At 42.6% G+C, this 24,881-nt stretch overlaps 1 protein-coding gene across 2 annotated transcripts in view; it reads left to right on the top strand.

Moving 5' to 3' along the window:
• Positions 1–24,881, top strand: part of ZNF292 (zinc finger protein 292) — a 103,639-nt gene that overhangs the window by 27,798 nt on the left and 50,960 nt on the right. The window lies entirely within an intron of this gene.

Genomic DNA, 24,881 nt, shown 5'->3' with positions numbered 1-24,881 from the left:
AGTAAGTTGAGACTAAACTCACACGGTAGTTATTTATGGTAGCTGGACTGTTTCTTTGAGTATGATTCTGTACATATACTTAACTTGTGGGTCCCTGGAGATTTTAGGGTTACATTCTGTGTAGGGGGTTTATACTTCAGGATTTTGGACCTCCTGTGTGGTATTTAACTCTGTGTTAAACTGAAATTATCACCCTAGATTTGAGCCATGTGTTCATTTTCATTATGACTGTTTTACTATTTTGAGTCTCAGTATATACGTACAGGATAACCAGACATACGTTGGTATGGGGTCTAAACTGAAGTCAGAGCTGCCCTGTTTAGAATGTTTTGTATAGAAAAGCAGCATTATGAGAACAATGCTATATAGCATTATATTATATTAATTCATTGGATAGAATCTAAAAAGAAAACCCCTTAGGTTATAGGCTACACAATTTTTTAAAAAAATCTATTTCCATTAACATTAGATTTCTTAGGAAGTTAGTCACTTGTGGACATTGTGAACATTAGTATCAGACATGCTCATGTTAATCCAAGGTTGAGAGTACAGCTGATGTGATGTTTTTTTGTAAGCCTTATTTTTAACAAAAGAGATACTCTACAAGAGCTAGTAAAATTAATGGGATATACCTTATAAAGGTAGAGAATAAAGAAATTTGGGGGTTATGATTGAATCCAGCCAAAATTTTTAGAATTCTGAGAAAGGCTGGAGATGGAATGAATGTTTGTTGCATCCATTTGGAGATTATTTAGGAATTCAGAGCTGTCAGCAGCTCAGTTTCTGTAAATGATTACCTCATGCTCTAGCATGAGTGTATGGGAGTGTGAACTGTGTAAAATTCCTAATTGATTATCTTTGAAAATGCTAAAGTGCGATTGGAATATAGTTATTGCAGTAGGCCGTTTGCCAGGGACAGTAGAATGAGGTAAGGGGAAACAAGTATTTGTTCCCGAGGAATGTACAAGTAAGGTTATTAAATTATCTTGAATTTCATCACAAGTAAGAGAGACTCCTGAATTGTCACTGTTTGGAAGAAAGATGATACACAAATATATACCTAAAGAAGAGAATATGGTGATGGGGAGCTTTAAACCTGAGATTCGGAGGCAGACCTGGGTGTTGGAAGGATATTGGTGAACACCAGCTCTCTGAAGATAGACTCTGACAAGTCAGAAGTTAGAACTACTTCAGTTCTACTCAGAACCTTTTATGCCAGGATAAACCTGGGGTTTTAGTTGATCATAGAATTTTATCTCTAATCTATTGATCATTTTTTAAAAGATTTATTTTATTTTGAAAGGCAGTTGGGGGGGGCGAGGAGAGAGAGAGAGATCTTCCACCTGCTAGTTCATTCCCCAGATGGCTGCAACAGCCTGGGCTGGGAGCCAGGAACTCCATACTGGTCTCCCACATGGATGTCAGGACCCAAGCACTTGGGCCAGCATCCCCTGCTTTCCTAGGCCTGTTACCAGGGAGCTGAATCAGAAGTGGAGCAGCAAGGATTTGAATTGGAGCTCATATGGGATATCAGCCTCCCAGAGGAGGCAGCTTAACTTCTGTGCCACAACACTGGCCCCAGTCTATTAGCTATTTGACTAATTATTTCTACCCTCTGCCCATTCTTCTGTTAGTTTTTTTTTTTTTTACTGATTTGTAAGTTATTTTTCTATTATGAGTTTTCTTTATGCATATATTAATATGTTTTCTTTGGGAATATGGGTTGAAAAAATTTCTTCCCACTTTGTAGGCATTTATTTATTTATTTATTTATTTATTTTTGGGCAGGCAGAGTGAGCAGTGAGAGACAGAGAAAGGTCTTCCTTTTCCGTTGGTTCACCCCCAATAGCCACTGCAACCGGCGTGCTGTGGCCGGTGCACCGTGCTAATCCGAAGCCAGGAGCCAGGTGCTTCTCCTGGTCTCCCATGCGAGTGCAGGGCCCAAGGACTTGGGCCATCCTCCACTGCATTCCTGGGCCACAGCAGAGAGCTGGACTGGAAGAGGAGCAACCAGGACAGAATCCGGCGCCCCGACCGGGACTAGAACCCGGGGTGCCGGCGCCGCAGGTGGAGAACTAGCCTAGTGAGCCGTGGTTCCAGCCATAGGCTTTTATTTATTTCATTTATTTTGGTGAACAAAATTTTTAATTCTAATGTAGCTACAGCTATTTTCTTTCATTTTTAAATTTTTAACATTTTTATTTATTTTAAAAGCAGAAGACAGACAAAAAGAGATCTTCCATCCACTGATTGATTCCCCATAGGCCTGCAATAGCCAGGGCTGACACAGGCTGAAGTCCAGAGCCAAGAGAATTCATTCCCAGACACCCATTGTGGTTGGCAGGGACCTAGTTACTTAAGCCTTCACCTGCTGCCACCCAGTGCACATATTAGGAGGAAGTAGATGGGGATGTGAAGAAGCCAGGACTTGAACTGGGCTCTTTGAGTGGATACAGATATCTCAAGCGGTCCTCTTTTTTTTTTTTTTTGACAGGCAGAGTTAGAGACAGAGGGAAAGGTCTTCCTTTTTCTGTTGGTTCAGCCCCCAAGTGGCCGCTACGGCCGGTGCACTGTGCGAATCCGAAGCCAGGAGCCAGGTGCTCCTGGTCTCCCATGCAGGTGCAGGGCCCAAGGACTTGGGCCATCCTCCACTACCTTCCCGGGCCACAGCAGATAGCTGGACTGGAAGAGGTGCAACCAGGACAGAATCCGGCGCCCCGACCGGGACTAGGAGGATTAGCCAAGTGAGCCGCGGCACCGGCCATCAAGCGGCCCTCTTAACACCAGCACCAGATGCCCACCCCTGTTCTCTGTATGGTTATATATTTTGCGTCATATTAAAGAAATCTTTCATTGCCCCAAATTCTTTAGATACTCTGTTTTCTTCCTAAAGTTTACTGCTTTTTCATTTTTAGGTATTTAATCCACATAGCAAATAAATTGGTTGTATGTTGGGAATAGTTGCATTTTTTTGTCCTGTATAACTGGTTGTTTCTGCACAATTTATGGAGTAAGTAGTCTGTTCTTTGCTCACCAGTTTCTTCTTCTTTTTTTTTTTTTTTTTTTTGACAGGCAGAGTGGACAGTGAGAGAGACAGAGAGAAAGGTCTTCCTTTGCCGTTGGGTCACCCTCCAATGGCTGCCGTGGCCGGCGCGCTGCAGCCGGCACACCGCGCTGATCCGATGGCAGGAGCCAGGTACTTATCCTGGTCTCCCATGGGGTGCAGAGCCCAAGCACCTGGGCCATCCTCCACTGCACTCCCTGGCCACAGCAGAGAGCTGGCCTGGAAGAGGGGCAACCGGGACAGAATCCGGCGCCCCAACCGGGACTAGAACCCGGTGTGCCGGCGCTGCAAGGCAGAGGATTAGCCTATGGAGCCGCGGCGCCAACCCACCAGTTTCTAATAGTACATCTGTTTTATACTAAGCTCCTAAATTTACCTACTCTTTTTTTTTTTAATCTCTTCTGTTCTTGCTTATGCTAATATCACATTGTCTTAATTTCTATTGCTTTAGAATGTCTTGCTATCTAATTAGGGCATGTACTCTCACCTCACTCTTCAAAATTAGTTAGGCCTTTCGTGTGAATTTTAGAATCAATTTGTCAAGTTCTATAAAAAATTCTCTGGGGAATTTCACTGGCATTGCTTTGACTTTTTAGATGAAAGTTCGGTTTATTGCCATTTTTAAAATTTTCTTCAAACATGTAAGAATGTGGTATTTCCACTTATTTAGTCACATTTTATGCCTTTAAAAGAAGTTTCACAATTTTTTTTCTGTAACGATCTTACGAATATTTTGTTAGATTTGTTCCTAGGTACCACATGTGTTTTCTTGTTGTAATTGTTATCATTCTAACAATTACACTATCCAATTACTTGCTTTAAATGGGATTGCAATTGATTTTGCATATTGATCTGATACTCAGCTACTGTGGTGAATTCATTTGGTTTCCTCACATATGCATTGTCTGCAGTAATGGCATTTTAATATTCCTTTCTTGTTCTTACTTTCTTTTCTGATTTCACTGATCAGCCCTACAGTGTGTTGAAAAGAAGCAATGACAGTGGATATTTTTGGTTTTTCTATTCTGATTTTAAAGGAGAATATTTCTAACATTCCCACTTTACATTGAGGTTTGCTTTGGGTTGTACTGAATATCCTCTATTAAGTTAAGAAATTTTTCTTCTATTCCTTATTGCAAAAGGATTTTGATTATTCTTTATCTTGAATGGGTTACATTTCTGTTAAGTCTTTGCAAGGTGTGGGAGGGATTAACTGTTGAGGTAATCATAATTCCCCCCTTAAAATTTGCTGCTTTAAGCCCCAGCCACTGGTGATAAAGCTGCAGAAGAGCCTGGCATGAGTCTGGCTCAGAGCCCAGTGGGGAACAATGTACCTGCAAAACTAAAGGAAAAACAAAAAGAAAAAGGGGGCACATTTCTCTCTCTTCGACCACCTGGCACAGACATCCTGTAAGTAGCTGAGAGAGGGCCGACACTATTTTGGACATACGTAACAGCTGTGGCAGCTTGTGTCCATGCGCCCTGCAACCAGTTGAGAGGAGATGCCTGAGTCTGTTTGGACTAATTGACAGGGTGCTGGGTGCTAGTAACTGTGGGAACCTTGTGTGCTGGGACAGACTGTGAAAACACTGGCGGCATGAGAGGGCACAGGGTGTGGCTGGGTTTCCAAGCAGTCATTGTGGGCAGCTCCACACACTCAGGGCTCCTTATTGCTTGTTGAGAGTCATTGCTGCGAGATCCATGCTTACATTGAGCACTGCATGGATCTTTTGTGTGTGTGGTTTGTTTTTTTTTTTTTTTTTTTTTTTTTTTTTTTTTTTTTTTTTTTTTTTTTTTTTGTGGTAGTGTGGATGAATACTGCACCTTGGGGCAGTGTCTGGGCATTCCCCTATTTGGAGTGGAGGTGGTGAACATGAGATTAAAGCAACAGAGCTGATCAAACCTTCCCCCAATGATGATTTAAAAAAAAAAATAGATTTACCATGCCCAGCTTGGGTGTCACCCTGGACACTACCCTTTCCCTAGAACACAGACTAGAGCTCTCTGGCCACACCCAGCACATGCATCTGGGTTTTCACTGAAAGAGCAGGGATGGCTTTGATTTTTCCTTCCTCATACTCTCCATATCCAGTTTTGCTCTCAAGTTTAAGGTATCTTCAAACACTGAATTAGGAAACTTTCCCTCTCTGTCTTCCTACTTCCTTTTTTCCAGAAATTTATATAATAGAGATGATCTGTTTCCTAAAGGATTGAGTGCTGTGTTTTCCTGTATAAGCTCTCTGGTATTGCTTCTTGGCTTTTTGGCTAAGATCAAGTGTGTAGCTCTCTGGTGATTTTTTTTAAAAGCTGGATTCAGTTTCTTTAGTGAGCAAAGGACTATTTCTTCTTGATATATATATATATATATACACACACACATACACACACATATGTATAAATAGATACATATCAATATTCTATATATGTTTATTTAAAATACATATTTTAAAAATCTTTATATGAAAGGAAGTCACACGTACACACACCCAAACACACAGAGAGAGAGAGAGAGAAGAGAGAGAGAGATCTTCTTGCTGGATTACACCCAAATACCCACAGCAGCTGTGGCTTGGCTAGACCAAAGCCAGGAGCCAGGAACTCAATCCGGTTCTCCCAAATGGGCAGCTGGAACCCAAATAACTCCAGCCATTATTTGTTGTCTCCCAAGGTGCTCATTAATAAAAAGTTGTAATCAGAAGTAAAGCAGAAACTTAAACCCTGGCACTAAGATATGGAATTGTGAACTTCCCAAGCAGCATCTTTTTTTCCCAATATTTATTTATTTTATTTGAAAGATAGAGTTACAGCCGGCGCCGTGGCTCACTAGGCTAATCCTCCGCCTTGCAGCGCTGGCACACCGGGTTCTAGTCCCGGTTGGGGTGCCGGATTCTGTCCCGGTTGCCCCTCTTCCAGGCCAGCTCTCTGCTGTGGCCAGGGAGTGCAGTGGAGGATGGCCCAAGTGCTTGGGCCCTGCACCCCATGGGAGACTAGGATAAATACCTGGCTCCTGCCATCGGATCAGCGCAGTGCGCCGGCCGCAGTGTGCCGGCCGCGGCGGCCATTGGAGGGTGACCCAACGGCAAAGGAAGACCTTTCTCTCTGTCTCTCTCTCTCTCACTGTCCACTCTGCCTGTCAAAAAAAAAAAAAAAAAAAAAAAAGATAGAGTTACAGAGAGACAAGAAGAGACAGAAAGAGAGAGATCTTCTATCTACTAGTTCACTTCAAAAAATGGCTGTAACTACCAGAGCTGGGCCAGGCCAAAGCTAGGTACCTGGAGCTCTATCTGAGTCTCTCATGTAGATGGCAGGGGCCCAAGCACTTGGACCATCTTTCATTGCTTTTCCAGGTATGTTAGCAGGGAGCTGGACCAGAAGTGGAGCAGCTGGGACTGGAACTAGTGTTCTTACTGGGTACCAGCGTCGCAGGTAGCAGTTTAACCTTCTATGCCATATTAGCCCCACAACCAGCATCTTCATGCTGTGCCAAACATCTGCCCCATTCACATTTTTCAGTTATTCCACATAAAATGTTAATTCAGTTTCTTATTTTTAAAGATATTTATTGCTTTTTGTAATTATGACCCCCTTTTTTCTTTCCTGATATTGATTTTTTATGCCTTTTTTAAAATCAGTTTTGCCAAAGGGTATTTTTCAGTCTTATCAAATGACCAAGTTTTTGGTTTTGTTGTCCTGTTATGTCTTAATTTTCTATTTAATTTATTTCTGCTCTTTATTATTTTCAAAATTTTTACTGAGATTTTTTTCTTTGTCTAAGTTGGCTTCTTAGTTATTTTCACAAATTTCATAACTCAGTTATTTTCACCAAATTAAGAACTACAAAAACTTCAGTAGCACATAACAGTAATTATGTATTGCTAACTCACTTGAGATTAGATGGCAATTCACTAGGCATCTGCTGATCTTGGCTGGACACTTGATGTACATATTTGAAGTTGGCTGGCTTTCAACCAGTATAGGTTAGGGTCAACTGGAGCAACAGGGTGATACCTACTTCTCATTATTCTCCTGGAAACAACAGCCTGATTTAGACTTGCCTTCTAATTTTGATAGCAGAAACGTAAGAGAGAGCAAAATGCTTAATTATAGTTGGATAACCGTCACTTCTGCTTCATTCTTTGGATCAAAACAAGTCTTGTCAGATGGGAAAATATTCTGTACCATTATGGGATGTACTCCAAAGTCATGTAACAAATGGCATGGATAAAAGTTTGAAAAGTGAATAATTAATCTACTATACTTCTCATTCTCAAATTTTGCTTTCTAAACTCCTTAAAACAAAAAAATGTTGAAAAAGTAATACCATGAGTGCCCATATACCTTTCACCAAAATTCACCAGTTGTTCACATTTTACTGTATTTGCTTTATTTATCTCACACATTAATTCTTTTTTTTTCCTGAAAACCTTAACAGTTAGCTGGCATCATGACATTGCCAATCCCCCTCTTTCCTCAATTTACATGTTTTAAGTATTTATCTCCTAAGATCAAAGACATTTTCTTTAATAATCCTATAGCAGTCATCACACTCAGGAAATATGACACTGATATAATAATATTATATAATTATATTTATCCAAGTTTTTCCATTTGTTCCAACAATGCCCTTTTTAGCTGTTTTTCATTTTCATCTTTCTTTTTTTTTTTTTTTTTTTTTTTTATTTTTGATAGGCAGAGTGGACAGTGAGAGAGAGAGACAGAGAGAGAAAGATCTTCCTTTGCCGTTGGTTCACCCTCCAATGGCCGCCGCTGCAGCCGGCGCACCGCGCTGATCCGATGGCAGGAGCCAGGAGCCAGGTGCTTTTCCTGGTCTCCCATGGGGTGCAGGGCCCAAGCACCTGGGCCATCCTCCACTGCACTCCCTGGCCACAGCAGAGAGCTGGCCTGGAAGAGGGGCAACCGGGACAGAATCCGGCGCCCCGACCGGGACTAGAACCCGGTGTGCCGGCGCCGCAAGGTGGAGGATTAGCCTATTGAGCCACGGCGCCGGCTCATTTTCATCTTTCTAATGAGGTCAATTTTGCTTTATCACAGCATACACTCCTGTCAATCACTTTGCTATGCAAATTTAAAAGCAACAATCACATGGCTTATGGGGAAAATGCTGGTGAAGGCAAAATACTCAAAAACTTCATCACAGGATCAGCATTGTGGTAAAGCAGCTTAAGCCACTACTTGTGATTCCAGCATCCCATATCACTGTGCCAATTTAAGTATAGCCCACTCTGCTGCCAATTTAGCTTCCTACTAATACACCCGGGAAAACAGTGGAAGATGGCCCAAGTCCTTGGGTTGCTGCCTCCCATGTGGAATACTGGGCTGGAATTTCTGGCTTTTAACTTTAGCCTACCCTACACCTGGCTGTTGTGGCTATTTGGGGAATGAACCAGTGGATGGAAGATCTCTCTTTCTCTATCCGCCCCCCCCCCCCCCAGACACAATTGCTCTGCCTTTCAAATAAATAAGAATTTAAATCTTTATTTAGATTAAATATTTATTTATTAGTTACAGAGAGGCAGAGGGAGGGAAGGAGGGGGAGGGAGGGAGAGAGAGAGAAAGAGAGAGAGAGTCTTCTGTACACTGTTTCATTCCCCAGATGGTCGCAATGGCCAGAGCTGGCTGATCCAAAACCAGGAGCTTCTTCTGGGTCTCTGACAAGGTTGCAGGGGCCCAGGAACTTGGACCACCTTCCACTGCTTTTCCAGGCCATAGCAGAGAACTGGAAAGGAAGTGGAGCAGCCAGGACTCGAATCAGTGCCCATATGGGATTCTGGCACTGTAGGCGGTGGCTTTACCTGTTACGCCACAGTGGAGGCCCCTTTTTATTTACTTTTAAATTCCTAAACCTTCCCTAACATTGTAATGAGAATATTTTGTTTTGCTTTGCTTTGCTTTTTATTATTTGAAAGGCAGAGTTACAGAGAGGAAGAGACAGGAAGAAAGCTTTCTGTCTGCTGGTTCAGTCCCTGAATGGCTGCCAGTTATGGGCGGATGCTAGGAGCCTGACTTCCTCCAAGTCTCCCCTGTGGGTTTAGGGCCCAGATACTTTGGCTATCCTTTGCTGCTTTCCCAGGAATGGTAGCAAAGGAGCTGGATCAGAAGTGGGGCAGCTGGGACTCAGACTGGCGCCCATATAGGATGCTGACATCGCAGGCAATGGCTTAACCTGCTAAGCCACAATGCCTGCCCCAATAAATAAATCTTAAAAAGTAAACCAACAACAAAAAAAACACAAGCAACTTTTATCACACTTGTATACACACAGAACTTTACAAAAACAGTACATTTTTATACCTACTAAGTGTTTACTACCATAAATGTGGTACTTGCACCTGAAAAAGATCAGAAGTTTACTTGTAGAAGTGGTTGACAAGGAAAAGTAGATGCAAGAAAGGATTCAACTTGTGAGTTATTGTCAGATAGTAGTGGGAGACTTCTCTGAAAATGGAAGGAACTTTGTAACACCCTGTGCGGGCATGTATGACTAATAACCCAAACCGTGAACTGAGATAACTGGCATGTGTTTGATTTATGTATATGCATGCATTTTGCATATTCTCAGTTCACCTGGTTACAGTGTTCTGCTTTCACCTATAGTTTTTCACACACACACACATAATAGCACATAAGCAAACAAGAAATTCATGTTTTGCTCATGGTGCTGAAACAAATTTGGGTATGTGGGGCCGGTGCTGTGGCTCAGCGAGTAAAAGCCCTGGCCTGAAGTGCCAGCATCGCATATGGGTGCTGGTTTTAGTCCCAGTGGCTCCTCTTCCAATCCAGCTCTCTGCTGTGGTCTGGGATAGCAGTAGAAGATGGCCCAAGTCCTTGGGCCCCTGCACCTGCATGGGAGACCCGGAAGCAGCTCCTGGCTCCTGACTCCTGGCTTCCGATCGGCACAGCTCCGGCTGTTGCAGCCATCTGGGGAGTGAACCAGAGGATGGAAGACCTCTCTCTCTGTCTCTACCTCTCTCTGTAATACTGTCTTGCAAATAAATAAAATAAATCTTTAAAAAAAATTGGGTTTATATATTTTGTAAAGTATAGTAGAAATGCATTCATAACTTTATTAAGATTGCTTTAGCTGCATCCTACAAATTTAGTATGTTTTTTTTTTGCTATAAATAATGTCTGAGTATTCTCTGATTTTTTTTTTTTTAATTTTAGTTTTAAAAATTTATTTCAGGGTCCAGCACTGTGGCGCAGTAAGTTAATCCTCCACCTACGGTGCCGGCAACCCCTATGGGTGCTGATTCTAGTCCCAGCTGCTCCTCTTCTGATCCAGCTCTCTGCTGATGGCCTGGGAAAGCAGTAGAAAATGGCCCAAGTGCTTGGGTCCCTGCACCCTGGAGGAGACCTGGCGGAGGTTCCTGGCTCTTGGATTCTAATCGGCCCAGTTCTGGCTGTTGTGGCCATTTGGAGAGTGAACCAGCGGATGGAAGACCTTTCTCTCTGTCTCTCTGTTGTAATTCTGCCTGTTAAATAAATAAATAAATCTTTTTTCCCAAATATTATTCTGAATGTTCCTTTTTTTTAAAAAAAATATTCATTTATTTATTTGAAAGTGTTACACAGAGAGAGAAGGAAGAGAGAAGGAAAGGCAGAGAGAGAGAGAGAGAGAGAGAGAGGTCTTCATCTGCTGATTCACTACCCAGTTGACCATAACCACCAGAGCTGTGTCCATCCGAAGCCAGGAACCAGGAGATTCTTCTAGGTCTCGACCCATGTGGGTGCAGGGGCTCAAGAACTCGAACCATTTTCTACTGCTTTCCCAGGCCATAGCAGAGAGCTGGATCAAAAGTGAGCAGCTGGGACTCAAACTGGCACCTATATGGGATACCAACAATGCAGGAGGCAGCTTTACCTGCTACACCACAGCGCCTGCCCCAGTAAATAAAAAAAAATTTTATTCCAAAGACAGAAAAAGAGAGAGAGAGAGAGATCTTCCATCTGCTTATTGACTCCTTAAATGCTCTATAGCTGGGGCTGGGCCAGTTAGAAGCCAGAAGGCAGGAACTCATCCTGGGTCTTCCCAGAGTAGCAGCAGGTCCCAGGTACTTGACTCATTACCTGCTGCCTCCTAAGCTGTGCATTAGCAGGAAGGTGAACCAGGGGTGGAGCCAAGATACAAACTCAGAGACTCCAATATGAAGTTCAGAGCCTCATCTTAATTGCTGTGGTAAATGCTGACTCCTATATTCTCTGATTTCCATTATGATTTCTTCTACCTGTGACTTAGAAATACATTTTAAAATGTCCACATTTAAGTTTTCTCTGTAGGAGTATTCTTCTTAGTGTATAAATGCATTGCATTGTTTACAAAGAGTGTGAACGATGTATTTGTTATTTCTTGTGATTGTCCATGTGACCTAGTTTGATCAGATTTTTCAGTGTTTTATTTGTGTTTAAAAGAGTGTGTACTCTCTAATGGTTGAGTATAAATTTCTCTACACCTAAATTATTTTTTCTTTAGTTTGATTTTCTGTTTATCACTAACTCCAATCACATTCTCCTTCAATTATATAATTCTCTTAGCTCATTCAAGCACATTAGGTAGTCAGTTTTATCTTGAAGAAATGTCTCCTAAATTCACCAGACATGCTGTAGCGTAGTATTTTTTCAGGCCCATTACAGAATCATCTTCTTGGGATCTTGCTTCCTTTCTTCTCTTTTGCGCTGGATTCCCTTTTCCCTGGATACCATTCTTTTTTTTCTATTTTCTCATTTTGGTGCAATTCCTCCTTCAGTAGCATCCTGAAAAAATGTGCCTAAAAGGTAAAATTTTTGAGAACTTGCATGTCTAAAAATGATTTATCCATCTTAGCACAGATAATAGTTGGATAGATATAATTTTCCCTCAGTTTTCAATGCAGTGCTTCATTTTCCTTTCATTGCAGTGTTGCTGTTTGAAAACTCTTCCACCCCCTTACCACTGAGCTTATTTTGATAATTTCATTGTCTTTGAGTTCTGCAATGTTATGAAAAAGTGCCTTGGTGCAGATCTGCTTTCATTAATTGTGCCAGGCACTCAGTGGGTCTTTTGATTGTTAATATTCATAACCTTAGGTTCTTTTAAGGTGATGTCATTCTTTTATTTCTTCCTGTCCATGTCTCCATTCTGACATTCTGGAATGCCTGAATTGATTGTGAGATCTCTGGCACTGATTTCTAAATTTTCTCATCTTTTCTGTCCTATCCCTTTTACTTTGGTTATGGGGAAATTTCCACAATTTATCTTCCAACTTTTTTTTTCTTTAAATAGTTATGTATTTATTTATTTGAAAGACAAGGTTACAGAGAAAGGGAGAGAAACAGAGACAGAAAGAGATGCTTTCTATTTGCTGGTTCACTCCAGAAATGGCCGCAGTGGCTGGGCGTGGGCCAGGAGCCTGGAACTCCATCTGGGTCTCCCATGTGGGTGCAGAAATCCAAGGACTTGAGCCATCTGCTGCTGCTTTCTCAGGTGCATTAGCAAGGATCTTGATCAGAAGTTGAGTAGCCAGTACTCAGATCAGCACCTATATGGGATGCTGGCATTGCAGCAGATGCTAGGTTCAACCTGCTGTGCCACAAGACTGGCCCTGTATATCAGCTATTTAAACTGAGTCTTTGATTTTTGCTACTTTAAATTTTTCTTAGTCTTTTTTTAAACTATACATACTCCTTTATGATATAGTATCTTTGGTCATAGGTGTTATGTTCTCTCATCTCTCCAAGGATATTAATAGTTTCTTGATGTTTTATTATCTCCTACATAATCTCAGATGACTCCAAGTTTCTTTCTTTCTTTTTTTTTTTAATTTGACAGGTAGTGTTATAGACAGTGAGAGAGAGAGAGAGACAGAGAGAAAGGTCTTCCTTCCGTTAGTTCACCCTCCAAATGGCCGCTACGGCCAGTGCTGTGCCGATCTGAAGCCAGGAGCCAGGTGCTTCTTCCTGGTCTCCCATGCTGGTGCAGGGGCCCAAGCACTTGGGCCATCCTCCACTGCCCTCCCGGGCTACAGCAAAGAGCTGGACTGGAAGAGGAGCAACCGGGACAGAATCCAGCTTCCATATGGGATGCTGGTGCATAGGCGGAGGATTAATCAAGTGAGCCACAGCGGTGCCCCCCCCCCCTTTTTTTGACAGGCAGAGTGGACAGTGAGAGAGAAAGAGAGAGAGAGAGAGAGAGAAAGGTCTTCCTTTTGCCGTTGGTTCACCCTCCAATGGCCGCCGCGGCCGGCGCACTGATCCGATGGCAGGAGCCAGGTATTTATCCTGGTCTCCCATGGGGTGCAGGGCCCAAGGACTTGGGCCATCCTCCACTGCCTTCCTGGGCCACAGCAGAAAGCTGGCCTGGAAGAGGGGCAATTGGGACAGAATCCAGCACCCCGACCGGGACTAGAACCTGGTGTGCTGGCGCCACAAGGCGGGGGATGATTAGCCCAGTGAGCCACAGCGCCGGCCGACCCCCTTTTTTTTTCAATTTGATCTCTCTTGGGTGTTAGCTTTCCTCAGATGTCTGGTGATGCTTTTGTCTGTATTTAAAGATATACTTCCTAAGAGGTGGTTTAGAGTTAAAGCCCATGTGTGGGGTTTATTGTAGTCTTTACCATAAAGAGATCTAATTGATCTTATTCCCTGGGAAAGACCTGATGTCACAACCTTGGGTCTTCTCTCTTTGAGTTCCCAGAAAAAAGACTCAGCTAAGGATTCTAAAGTTCTGGCAATGAGTTGGAGAAAAGGACTTGAGAAGAGAGCTGTCCTTTAGTAGGTAAAGTTGACTTAATGTCTGAAAAATAAGATACCTACCTCTCCTTACCCATCTGAACTCTTAAAAAGTATCTACAGAATAAACTGCTGGGGATGGAGAATAGTAGTCCCTAGTCTGGGTCTCCTAGCTGTGGCGTTTGAGGAGGAAAGAGAGATTTAACTGCTTAAATAGACTTTCAACCAGACCTCTCATTTTAAGCCCTGCCACCCCCTCATTTATAAAGTATTCCCACTTCCAGAGCCCTGTGGTAGCTCTGCAGAGTCAACTTTTTTTTCTTTTTTTTTTAAAGATATATATATTTTTTGATAGGCAGAGTGGACAGTGAGAGAAGAGAGAGACAGAGAGAAAGGTCTTCCTTTACCATTGGTTCACCCTCCAATGGCCGCTGCGGCCAGCGCGCCGCGGCCGGCGCACTGTGCTGATCCGAAGGCAGGAGCCAGGTACTTATCATAGTCTCCCATGGGGTGCAGGGCCCAAGGACTTGGGCCATCCTCCACTGCACTCCCTGGCCACAGCAGAGAGCTGGCCTGGAAGAGGAGCAACAGGGCAGAATCCAGCGCCCCGACCGGGACTAGAACCCGGTGTGCCGGCGCCGCAAGGCGGAAGATTAGCCTATTTAGCTGTGGTGCCAGCTTGCAGAGTCAACTTTTGAATGTAAAGCTTGCTTTAGGAATCACTTTTCCTGGAGTGCAAATCTTACATATACTTTCTAGCTTTTTTTTTTTTTTTTTTTTTTTTTTTTTTTTTTGACAGGCAGAGTTAGAGAGAGATACAGAGAGAAAGGTCTTCCTTCCATTGGTTTACCCCCCAAATGGCTGCTACGGCTGGAGCTGCACTGATCCAAAGCCAGGAGCCAGGTGCTTCCTCCTGGTCTCCCATGCGGGTGCAGGGGCCCAAGCACTTGGGCCATCCCCCACTGCCTTCCTGGGCCACAGCAAAGAGCTGCACTGGAAAAGGAGCAAGCGGGACAGAATCTGGTACCCCAACCAGGACTAGAACCTGGTGTGCCAGCGCCACAGGCGGAGGGTTAGCCAAGTGAGCCATGGCGCCGGCCTTACTTTCTAGCTTTTAAAAATTTCATTTCTCTTTCCTCTGTTCCTATTTTCCTATTTGAAGATAGTTTCTGCCATTAAAAAAATTATGTTAGTTTTAGTGTGGTTTGGCATGAGCAAGGTAGAAAATATACCTGTTCAACATTTTTCCATAAAAATTTTAAATGAATTGCAATAACTTACATATTCACCAAAGGCTGAAAGAATTAAAAAAAAAATCCAAACTGTATTTTTTTTCCACTTCTGTACACTGGAGTTTTCTAAAGGTAACATATCTGCTATTCCAACAGATTAAGTACAGAAAGCAATGTGACTATTCCGCTCTTTTAGTCAGACATTGAAGAGACCTGAAAAATTTAAAGATTTGTTTATTTGAAAGTCTGAGTTACAAAGAGAGAAAGAAGGATAGACAGAGAGAGATCTTCCATCTGCTGGTTAATTGCCAAAATGTCCACAATGACCAGGGCTGGGCCAGGCCAAAAGCAAGAACCAAGATCTGCTTCTGGGTCTCCCATGTGGGTTGCAGGGATTCAGGGATTTGGGCCATTTTCCTCTGCTTTCACAAACTCATTACTGGGGAGCTAGATCAGAAGTAGAGCAGCTGGGACTGGAACCAGCACCCATATGGGATGTCAGCGCTGCAAGTGGTAGCTTAACCTGCTGTGCCATAGTGCCAGCCCCCGACTCTTACAATCTGAAAAATTTAAAGTAATAGCATTCTTCTTACTACTTTTTAAAATAAAGTGTGTTTCAGGGACCAGTGCTGTGCCTTAGTGAATAAAGCTGCTGCCTGCAGTGCTGGTGTCCCATGTGGGCGCTGGCTTGAGTCCCAGCTGCTCCTCTTCCAATCCAGCTCTCTGCTATGGCCTGGCAAAGCAGTGGAAGGTGGCCCAAGTCCTTGGGCCCCTGCACCTTCATGGGAGACTCAGAAGAAGCTCTGTGCTCCTGGCTTTAGATCAGCCAGCTCTAGCCATTGTGGCCATTTGGGGAGTGAACCAACTTATGGAAGACCTCTCACTCTCTCTTGTTGCTCTACCTCTCTGTAACTGCCTTTCAAATTAATAAATCTTTTAAAAAAGTATATTTTAATTAAAAATGTCTTATGATAATGTGATAGGTTTCTTCAAAATCCATCTATGCATAATTTCAAAGTATCAGATTCTATTTAGAATGTGGTAAACATCAGTAGTTATAACCTAGATAAACAAAAGTTCTTTGGGATATTTGCTAATTATTAAGAGACTAAAAACGTCATGAGATCTGTAATCTAGAGAATTCTAGATGTAAATTGGAACTAGAACAGGAGTTTAACATTATAAACACATCCAAAACTCCACTAGTCTTATCTTTACACAAGACAATAATGCCATTTAGACCTCATGTTCATTAAATTTAACACCTCTCTGGTTTTATCCAGTTTTGTTTTCTTTCATAATAATCTTTAGGAGACTTAAAGGAAGCTACTAGAATTTGATCTATACTGTCTTTCTCCCAGAGAATATATGTTCTATTCTCTGCTGATTTAAATAACAAGAAATCACCTGAAGAGCTAAGCTATGAAAGCAGCTTGCATTTTTGTTCCCAGGGGAGTGAATTTGCTTTTTGGAAGAAAAAAGGTACGTAGATATTATAATAGTTATGGTCCCAAAACAGTTTGCCTGTGGCACCAAAATTGCACTGAGGATGGGGAATCATTAGGAAAAAAAAAAGGCTACATGCCTCCTTAGGATGGGACAGTAATGAAAAAGAGGTTGAGAAGCACTGGATAGAGATCCTGTTGGAACGCTGTGTTAGTCCACTTTTTGCTGCTTCAACAAAAGTACCTGAGAGGAGCCACTTAGGAAGGAACATCGTTTAATTTGCTTTATTGTTTGAAGGTTTACAGTCTATATCAAATGGCCCCAGTAGTCTGGTGTCTGATGAGGGTGGCAAGGTTTGTGTGGACATTAGCACAAGGAGCAAACTTGTTTTTATAACCAACCCTCTAGAAAAATCCCTTCTGAGGACAAGCCCCTAATGATCTAAAGACCTCCCAGTAGGCCCACATCCCAGATACCTTAATTAGATAAAGTCTGCACTCTTAATCCATGAATCCATTATTCATTAACATTAAGACTTTGAATTTACACATCTGCATGACTTTGTGGAAACAAATCCTGTTCAAACTGTAAAAGACATACAGTCAGGGGACAGCACGGTGGCATACCAGGTAAAGCTGCTGCCTTCAGTGCCGGCATCCTATATAGGCACCAGTTCAAGTCCTGGCTGCTTCACTTCTGATCCAGTTCTCTGCAATGGCCTGGGAAAGCAGTGGAAGATGGCACAGGTCCTTGGGCCCCTGTATCCACATGGGAGACCTCAAAGAAGCTCCAGGTTCCTGGCTTCGGATGGGCACAGAGTCACAGCTCCGGCCATTACGGCCAACTGGGGAGTGAACCAGTGGATGGAAGACCTCTTTCTCTCCTCTGCCTCTCCTTTTCTCTGTGTGTAACTCTGACTTTCAAGTAAATAAATAAATCTTTAAAAAAATAAAAAAGGCATACAGTCCTTCAATATCTCTTTTGCTTTTATTTCTTTCTCCCTTTTAGGCTTGTCCCATAATGTGTGGCTATCACCACAAATATCTTGTAGAAGCCTAATTAGGTCATCTAGGGAAAGAGGTAAGGCATGTAGAAGCTACTAGTTGCCATGCTGGAATGTAGGCCCAATCTTGCCAAAATTTTTTAAAAAGAAAAGTTGGAAATCCAAGTTCTTAGGTAAAAACTTAGAATTTTTAAGTATTAGAAACTGAGTCAAATTTTTTGAACAGTGTGCATGCCAATCAAAACATCTGTTAGCCATCAATTTAGGAACACTCACACATACACATGAGTGTGGTGTCTCCTAGTATGAGGGAATCTGTCTCCAAAGTATAACTCCTCTACAGCATCCTAAGCTTAAGTCATCTTGCTTCTGTTTGAATGACTGGTTACCATGTGTCTTAGGAGGCCAACATGTTCTATTTTTGTTTACCAGTAATTGATAGTTCTGTCTTATAGTAAGCAGAAATGTGTCTGCTTCAAATTTTAACCTGGTGGCCTGGTGTTGTCTATAATGCTACACAACTACCTTATTTGCTATGTTTTCAGATTTCTCAATTTCTCCAGAAATCTATAGCAGCATAGTTATATGAACACAGCTCTGGAATCAGACCACCAGGAGGCATTCAAATTTCTCTGCCTATTACTAGCCCTGGGATTTGGGGGCTTATTATGTAATGCTTTTATGTCTCAGTTTGTTTTTAATATAAGCATACTACTATGAGTTACCTGATTGCTAACAGGTAATATAGACAATGCTGTTAGGACAGTGCTAAGTAAATGGTAAGTATTCAGGAAGTATTATTTATTGTTGAGATTAAGCATCTTTATTTCCATGAATCATTTTTCATATAACACAAGTTTAAATTTTTCTTTTTTTTTATAGATTTCTTTTATTTATTTGAAAGAGTTACAGAAAGAGGTAGAGACAGAGAGAGAGGTCTGCCATCTGCTGGTTCACTCCCTAGATGGCTGCAACGGCCAGAGCTGCGCCAACCTGAAGCCAGAAGCCAGGAGCTTCTTCTGTGTCTCCCACTCGGTTGCAAGGTCCCAAGGACTTATGCCATCTTTTACTGTTTTCCCAGGCCATAGCAGAGAGCTGGATCGGAAGAAGAGTAGCCAGGACTAGAACCGGCGTCCATATGGGATGCCAGAGCTTCAGGCCAGGGCTTTAACCTGCTGCACCACATTGCCAGCCCCTATGCAGATACTTTAAAAATTTGTAGGAAATGGAATTAAAAGATAATTGATTTTAGTGCAGAAAATTTTTGAAATCTAGTTTTTCATAATACGTGTTTTCAACAAACTTTTTTTTTTTTTTTTTTTTTTTTTTTTTTCAAGAGAGACACAGAAAGAAGTTTCCCATCTACTGGGTTACTGCCAAACGCCTCCCATGTACATGACAAGGACCTAACCACTTGAATTACCTCCTGATACCTCATAGAATGTGCATCAGCAGGAAGCTAGAATCTGGAGTGGATTCCAGGACCCAAACTCAGGCACTCTGATTATAGAATGCAGGCATCCCAACTGGCAGTTTAACCACCAGGCCAAACATTCATCCTTCTATGAACTTTTTGAAGTACTCTTGTATGTATTTAAAACTGTATTCATTCTGCCTTAATATAATTTTATTTATATATTCCTTCTTCCACATGGCATTGTGTTTTAGAGAGAAAGGACATAGGCCTCTTCTGCTTTGGAGAATGGGTTCCGATTGGTTAAAAGTCAGCTTTGGGGGCTGGCACTATGGCATAGTTAGCTAAGCCTCCTCCTGTGGTGCGAGCATCCCAAATGGGCACCAGTTCTTGTCCCAGCTGCTCTTCTGATCCAGCTCTCTGCTGTGGCCTGGGAAAGCAATGGAAGATGGCCCAAGTCCTTGAGCTCCTACACCTGGGTGGGAGACCGACCCAGAAGAAGCTCCTGTCTCCTGGCTTCAAATTTTCCCAGCTCCGGGTATTGTGGCCATTTGGGGAGTGAACCATCAGATGGAAGATCTCTCTCTGTCTGTCTTTCCTCTCTCTGTAACTCTGCCTCTTCAAAAGTTAACTATGAGGTTCAGTTAAGGCTGAATAGTTATTATTATGTTAATATAGATTTATGATGCATTTTTGGCCTGAGGGACCTAAGCAAAAAGCTGTTGGAAATTGTGTTTGGAGTTTCTGGGGAAGTTTTCCTTGTTTCAAAGTAAATAGACATGAAGAGGTGGTCTCATCTTTTCTTCTGGTTATTGTTGAGTCTGGATAAGAGAAGCCTGTTACACATTCTTTTTTTTTTTTTTTTTTTTTTTTTTTTTTTTTTTTTTTACAGGCAGAGTGGACAGTGAGAGAGAGAGACAGAGAGAAAGGTTTTCCTTTGCCGTTGGGTCACCCTCCAGTGGCTGCCGCGGCCAGCGCACTGCGGCCGGCGCACTGCGCTGATCCGATGGCAGGAGCCAGGTGCTTCTCCTGGTCTCCCATGGGGTGCAGAGCCCAAGCACCTGGGCCATCCTCCACTGCACTCCCTAGCCACAGCAGAGAGCTGGCCTGGAAGAGGGGCAACCGGGACAGAATCCGGCCCCCGACCAGGACTAGAACCCAGTGTGCCGGCGCCGCTAGGTGGAGGATTAGCCTAGTGAGCCGCGGCACCGGCGAACACATTCTTTTGAAACCTGAGGGTAGGAGTTGAGCTGGGGGCACCACCAGGAGATGGGTAACAGAACGGCAGAGTGAAGAGATAGATGGGTTTTTGAAGACCTTCTTGAGCTCCTAAACTCACCAGTCCTGGAATCTGCCTTTTCTCTTATTTTGTGAGAAACCTTTCTGATTGTTTACACTGCTTTGAATTGGATTTTCTTACTTTCAGCTAAAAGTGTGCTTAACCAGTATAAAAGTGAAAGTGTTCGATTCTGTTGCTGGCAAATTGAATAAGCAGTACTTACTTCATAGAATTGTGAAGAGTAATTGAAATATCATAGGTGAAAGCTGCTCTGTAATTATAACTTCACAGATTTATGGTGCTGTTACACTAGCACAAATGGTATTTGTGTTTTAGTGGGCAGAATGTTACACTGAGAGTGAGGCTGTCTTTGCTAATTACCTGTGGTATTAATATTATGCATGTCATTGGACTTTTTAATGACAGAATTAAATGATCTTCAAAGTCTCTTATGTTTCTATGAAAGGAGTGAGTCTGATCATTCTGATATTCCTGCCTGAAAGCCCTGTATAGGTAAAGACAAGGGATACAAATGAGTAACTTTTTAAATTGAAAAATGCATGATTCGTTAACCAGTTATGTTGCAGATGCTTTCCATTTCACAATGCTTCTACTGATCTTAATACCTTGAGAATAAGAGAAGCTCCACTGCCAGTGTACTTACTTACTATGAATATCAACTTTCATAACTTAATACAGGTTATGTTTTGTCGCTCCCCCTCTTCGTGGGGGAACGACACTAAACCCTGCCTAGGCTTCATATCCGAGTCACGGCACCATTATGTCGCTCCCTGTCTTCGTGGAGGAACGACACAGGACCCTGCGCTGTTCTTTTGTCTGCTCGGCCCTCCCCGGGTTTGCTGCTGGTTCTTCCCGGGTTGGCTGCCGTCCCTTCCACCTCCGTGGAAGGGCGGTTCCCCCTAGCCACTTTCCCCACTTCCGCAGGGGAGCGGCACACCGCCGGCCGGCTCTCTCAGGGGCTGCACAGGTGTTCCCTCAGATGTTCCCCTTAGATGTTCCTGGTGCATGCCGTCTCTCTCCTCCTTTATAGTCCTCCTCCGCCAATCCTAACTCGGCTGCCCACACGCCGAGTACGCTGCTCTCCTCCAATCAGGAGCAAGTCCTACAGTTTATTGGCTGAACTGGAGGCAGCTGTGTAGAAGCTGTTTCCTCCTCTCCCAGCGCCATATTGTGGGAGAGCAGATGCATAGAATAAGTCTTAATTCCAGTAACTTAGTCTAGTCCGAGTTGCTCCCCACAATGTTTGCTTTTAACCCAACTTGTAACTTGTTCTTCTACATGTCATTATGAGCATGGCATCAGTTTTCTTTTTTTATATCATCTCTATTATCCTTTTGTCCTGCTATATTCCTATACACATATTATTCCTAGATGACTAAGTAGCCACCCAAGTGGTCTGTCTCCTTGTCATCAATATCTCTTTTCCACTTCATTTGTAATACAAGGTAAAAGAAGGTGATGTCTGAGCTACTTTCTGGTTCCTAACATTTTTTTCTTCAATTTAGATTGTATTATTTCCAAAATAATTCACCTTTGGTTACATATTATAATTAAGCTTTAAAACTTTGATCTGAGGATTGTAGAACTCAAAGGAAAGAAGTAATTTATGAGGAACCTTCTGGAGTTGGATAAAGAAATATAGGGCTTGGGGGAAATGGAAGTATATGTATGTGTATATACATGATGGGACTTAGAAAGTTGGTTGGAATTAATGGGGTGGATATTAGACCTAGTGCTATTAAGAGAGTGGTTAAAAGACCTGCATCCCTTGTCTGGATTGCCTAATTTAGATATTGCCTGTGGCATTTAATACCAGCTTTCTGCTAATTCAGACCATGGGAGGCAGCATTGATGGTTCAATTAATTGGGTTCCTGTCACCTGTGTGAGAAACCTAGATTGAGTTCTGGGCTTCCAGCCTCAGTCTTAACCAAACCCTGGCCTTTGGGCGTTTGGTTATTGAAACAGTAGATGGGAGCTCGGAGCTCACTCTCTCTGTATCTTTCTCTGCCTCTCAAATAAATAAATTGATTAATAATACACCTATTCCATTCACTTCCTGAAGACCTCTTCTGTATAGATTGCTTCCCTTTTGTTTTTGAGGGTTGGGAGATAGAAAAAGGAAGAATGTTATAATTTAAGATGTTAGGGGGCAGACATTGTGGCATAAGTGGGTTAAGCTGACATTTGGGATGCCTGCATCTCATATCAGAGTGTCTGATTTGAGTCCTGGCTCCTCCGTGCACCTTCCTGCTAAAACTCCTGAGAGGCAGTAGATGATGGCCCAAGTGCTTAGATTGCTAGCATCCCAGTGAGAGACCCAGATGGAGTTTCTGGCTCCTGGCTTTGGCCTGATCTAACCCTGGCTGTTGTCTATAGTTCTCTGTCAGTGTCCTCCAAATTATAAAGCTAGTTGAAAGTTTGTAGTAAAATTGTTTCAGAATCATGAGAAATTTAAATTACTCTTTATTTGAGGCCTATTTAAATGAAAGAATTCTCCAAAAATATCTCTGTATTGGACTGATACGTAAAATGGTGGCACGACTAGGCAGATGTGAAGCTCTGCTTTCTCTGTTCACATTGATGACTGAGTTTTCTTAGGTTTGAGGAAGCAGCCTCGACTCACTTTCCAAATTGACCAGTGAAAGTATCGTACATTCATAATTAACAATCATGTATTCTCAAAGAGGAATACCCATAGAAGAATACATTTATTTAGAAACACTGAGTCCTCTCTCCCCCAGCACCTCCATCCCTATCCTCCTCCTCCTTTTTTTTTTTTTTTTTTTTTAATTTATTTGACAGAGTTAGACAGTGAGAGAGAGAGAAAGGTCTTCCTTCCGTTGGTTCACCCCCCAAATGGCCACTACGGCCAGAGCTATGCCGATCCGAAGCCAGAAGCCAGGTGCTTCCTCCTGGTCTCCCATGCGGGTTCAGGGGCCCAAGCACTTGGGCCATCCCCTACTGCCTTCCCGGGCCACAGCAAAGAGCTGCACTGGAAGAGGAGCAGCTGGGACTAGATCTGGTGCCCATATGGGATGCCAGCGCCGCAGGCAGAGGATTAACCGAGCCACGGCCCCGGCCCCATCCCTATCCTTCTTGAAAAGTTCAGGGAAGTCGTTATCTTTGGATTTCCACATATTTCAAATTTGCTTAGAGCTGGAGAACTTAACCCTGATATTTTTAATTTCCAGAGACTATCTTTTCTGTACTTTGAAGGTTGTAGAAATACTGGCACTGCGAGGTGTGGTGAAAGTGTGGATCGTAGAGCAGATTATTTTCAGGGCTTATTTGGAGAAGATTTGAATATTCTTTTCTCTGAATATCTGAGAAGTTTTTTCCACTTCAGCTTTGTCCAGAATTTTCACTGTTAGAGTTGGTTTTGGACCTAACTAAATATCACCTGACACCCCACCCTACATTTCTCACTATGGCTGCAAGTTTTCTGTATTTTTCTCTAATTATTCTGGTCATCAGTGTTTGTCCTCACCTCTTAGTGTTTAAAAAAAAAAAAGGAAAGGGTTGGAGTTGATGGAGAGTCAAGATGTTTGAATATATAACTGCTGAAAAAATGAGTTTTTGCTCTTTAGTTTACCAGATTATCTTTTCTATTCCTCTCTTTCTTATTCTCTCTGATGATTTAGTATTTCTGCTAGTTAGAAATTGGTAGAGAGGTCGGCGCCGTGGCTCACTAGGCTAAACCTCTGCCTGCGGCACCGGTACCCCAGATTCTAGTCCCAGTTAGGGCGCCGGTTCTGTCCCAGTTGCTCCTCTTCCCATCCAGCTCTCTGCTGTGGCCCGGGAAGGCAGTGGAGGATGGCCCATGTGCTTGGAAGCCCCTGCACCCGCATGGGAGACCAGGAGGAAACACCTGGCTTCTGGCTTCGTATCGGTGCAACGCCAGCCGTAGTGGCCATTTGGGGGGTGAACCAACAGAAGGAAGACCTTTCTCTCTGTCTGTCTGTCTCTTACTAACTCTGCCTGTCAAAAAAAAAAAAAGAAAAAGGAAAAGAAAAGAAATTGGTAGAGAGGGCAGATAGTGTTTTCTTTTGAGTGTTTGGTAGTAGAATATAATTCCCGCTGTCTTTATTTCTTTCCTTCCAACATATTTTTAAATGTTTTCCCCCTTTCTGCTGTTATTTCCTTTTAAAAATTGTTTGTTTATTTATTATTTGGGAGTTGGAAACACATATAGAGAGAATGATCGTATCCATTGGTTTAGTGACCAGAGGTCCACAACAGCCAGAGCTGGACCAGGCAAAAAGCTGGAATCTGGTAACTCAATTTGTATCTCCCACATCAATTGCAGAGACTCAACTTACTTGAACTATCCCCTGAACATCCCCTGGAATCAGAAATTTACCAAGGCCTGTGGGGTATTCCAATTGGCATGTTAACTGTTACGCCAAATGCTTACCTCTCCCCAACCCAGCTTTTTCTTAAAGCTGCCTCTGTCAGGAGTACAACTCCTCATAGAAGCTTCTTTCTTCAGGATACTTTTTCCCAAGAAAGGACACTTGAATTTCCATACATAACTACTATGTGATAGTCTTCTGTATTATAAATCATTTAATTGCAGTACCATTTCATTTAGCATAACTGTGGAAACATTTAGATTGTGTTTTTTAACTCTTGATTTTAAAAGCTAAGGTGTCAATGTTAATTTCTATGTAACTGTTGTATATTCTCTATTCAATAG

Source organism: Oryctolagus cuniculus, chromosome 5 (assembly GCF_964237555.1).
Source record: "Oryctolagus cuniculus chromosome 5, mOryCun1.1, whole genome shotgun sequence".
NCBI classification, from domain to species: Eukaryota; Metazoa; Chordata; class Mammalia; order Lagomorpha; family Leporidae; genus Oryctolagus; species Oryctolagus cuniculus.
This window is presented reverse-complemented; position numbering and strand designations above follow the sequence as displayed.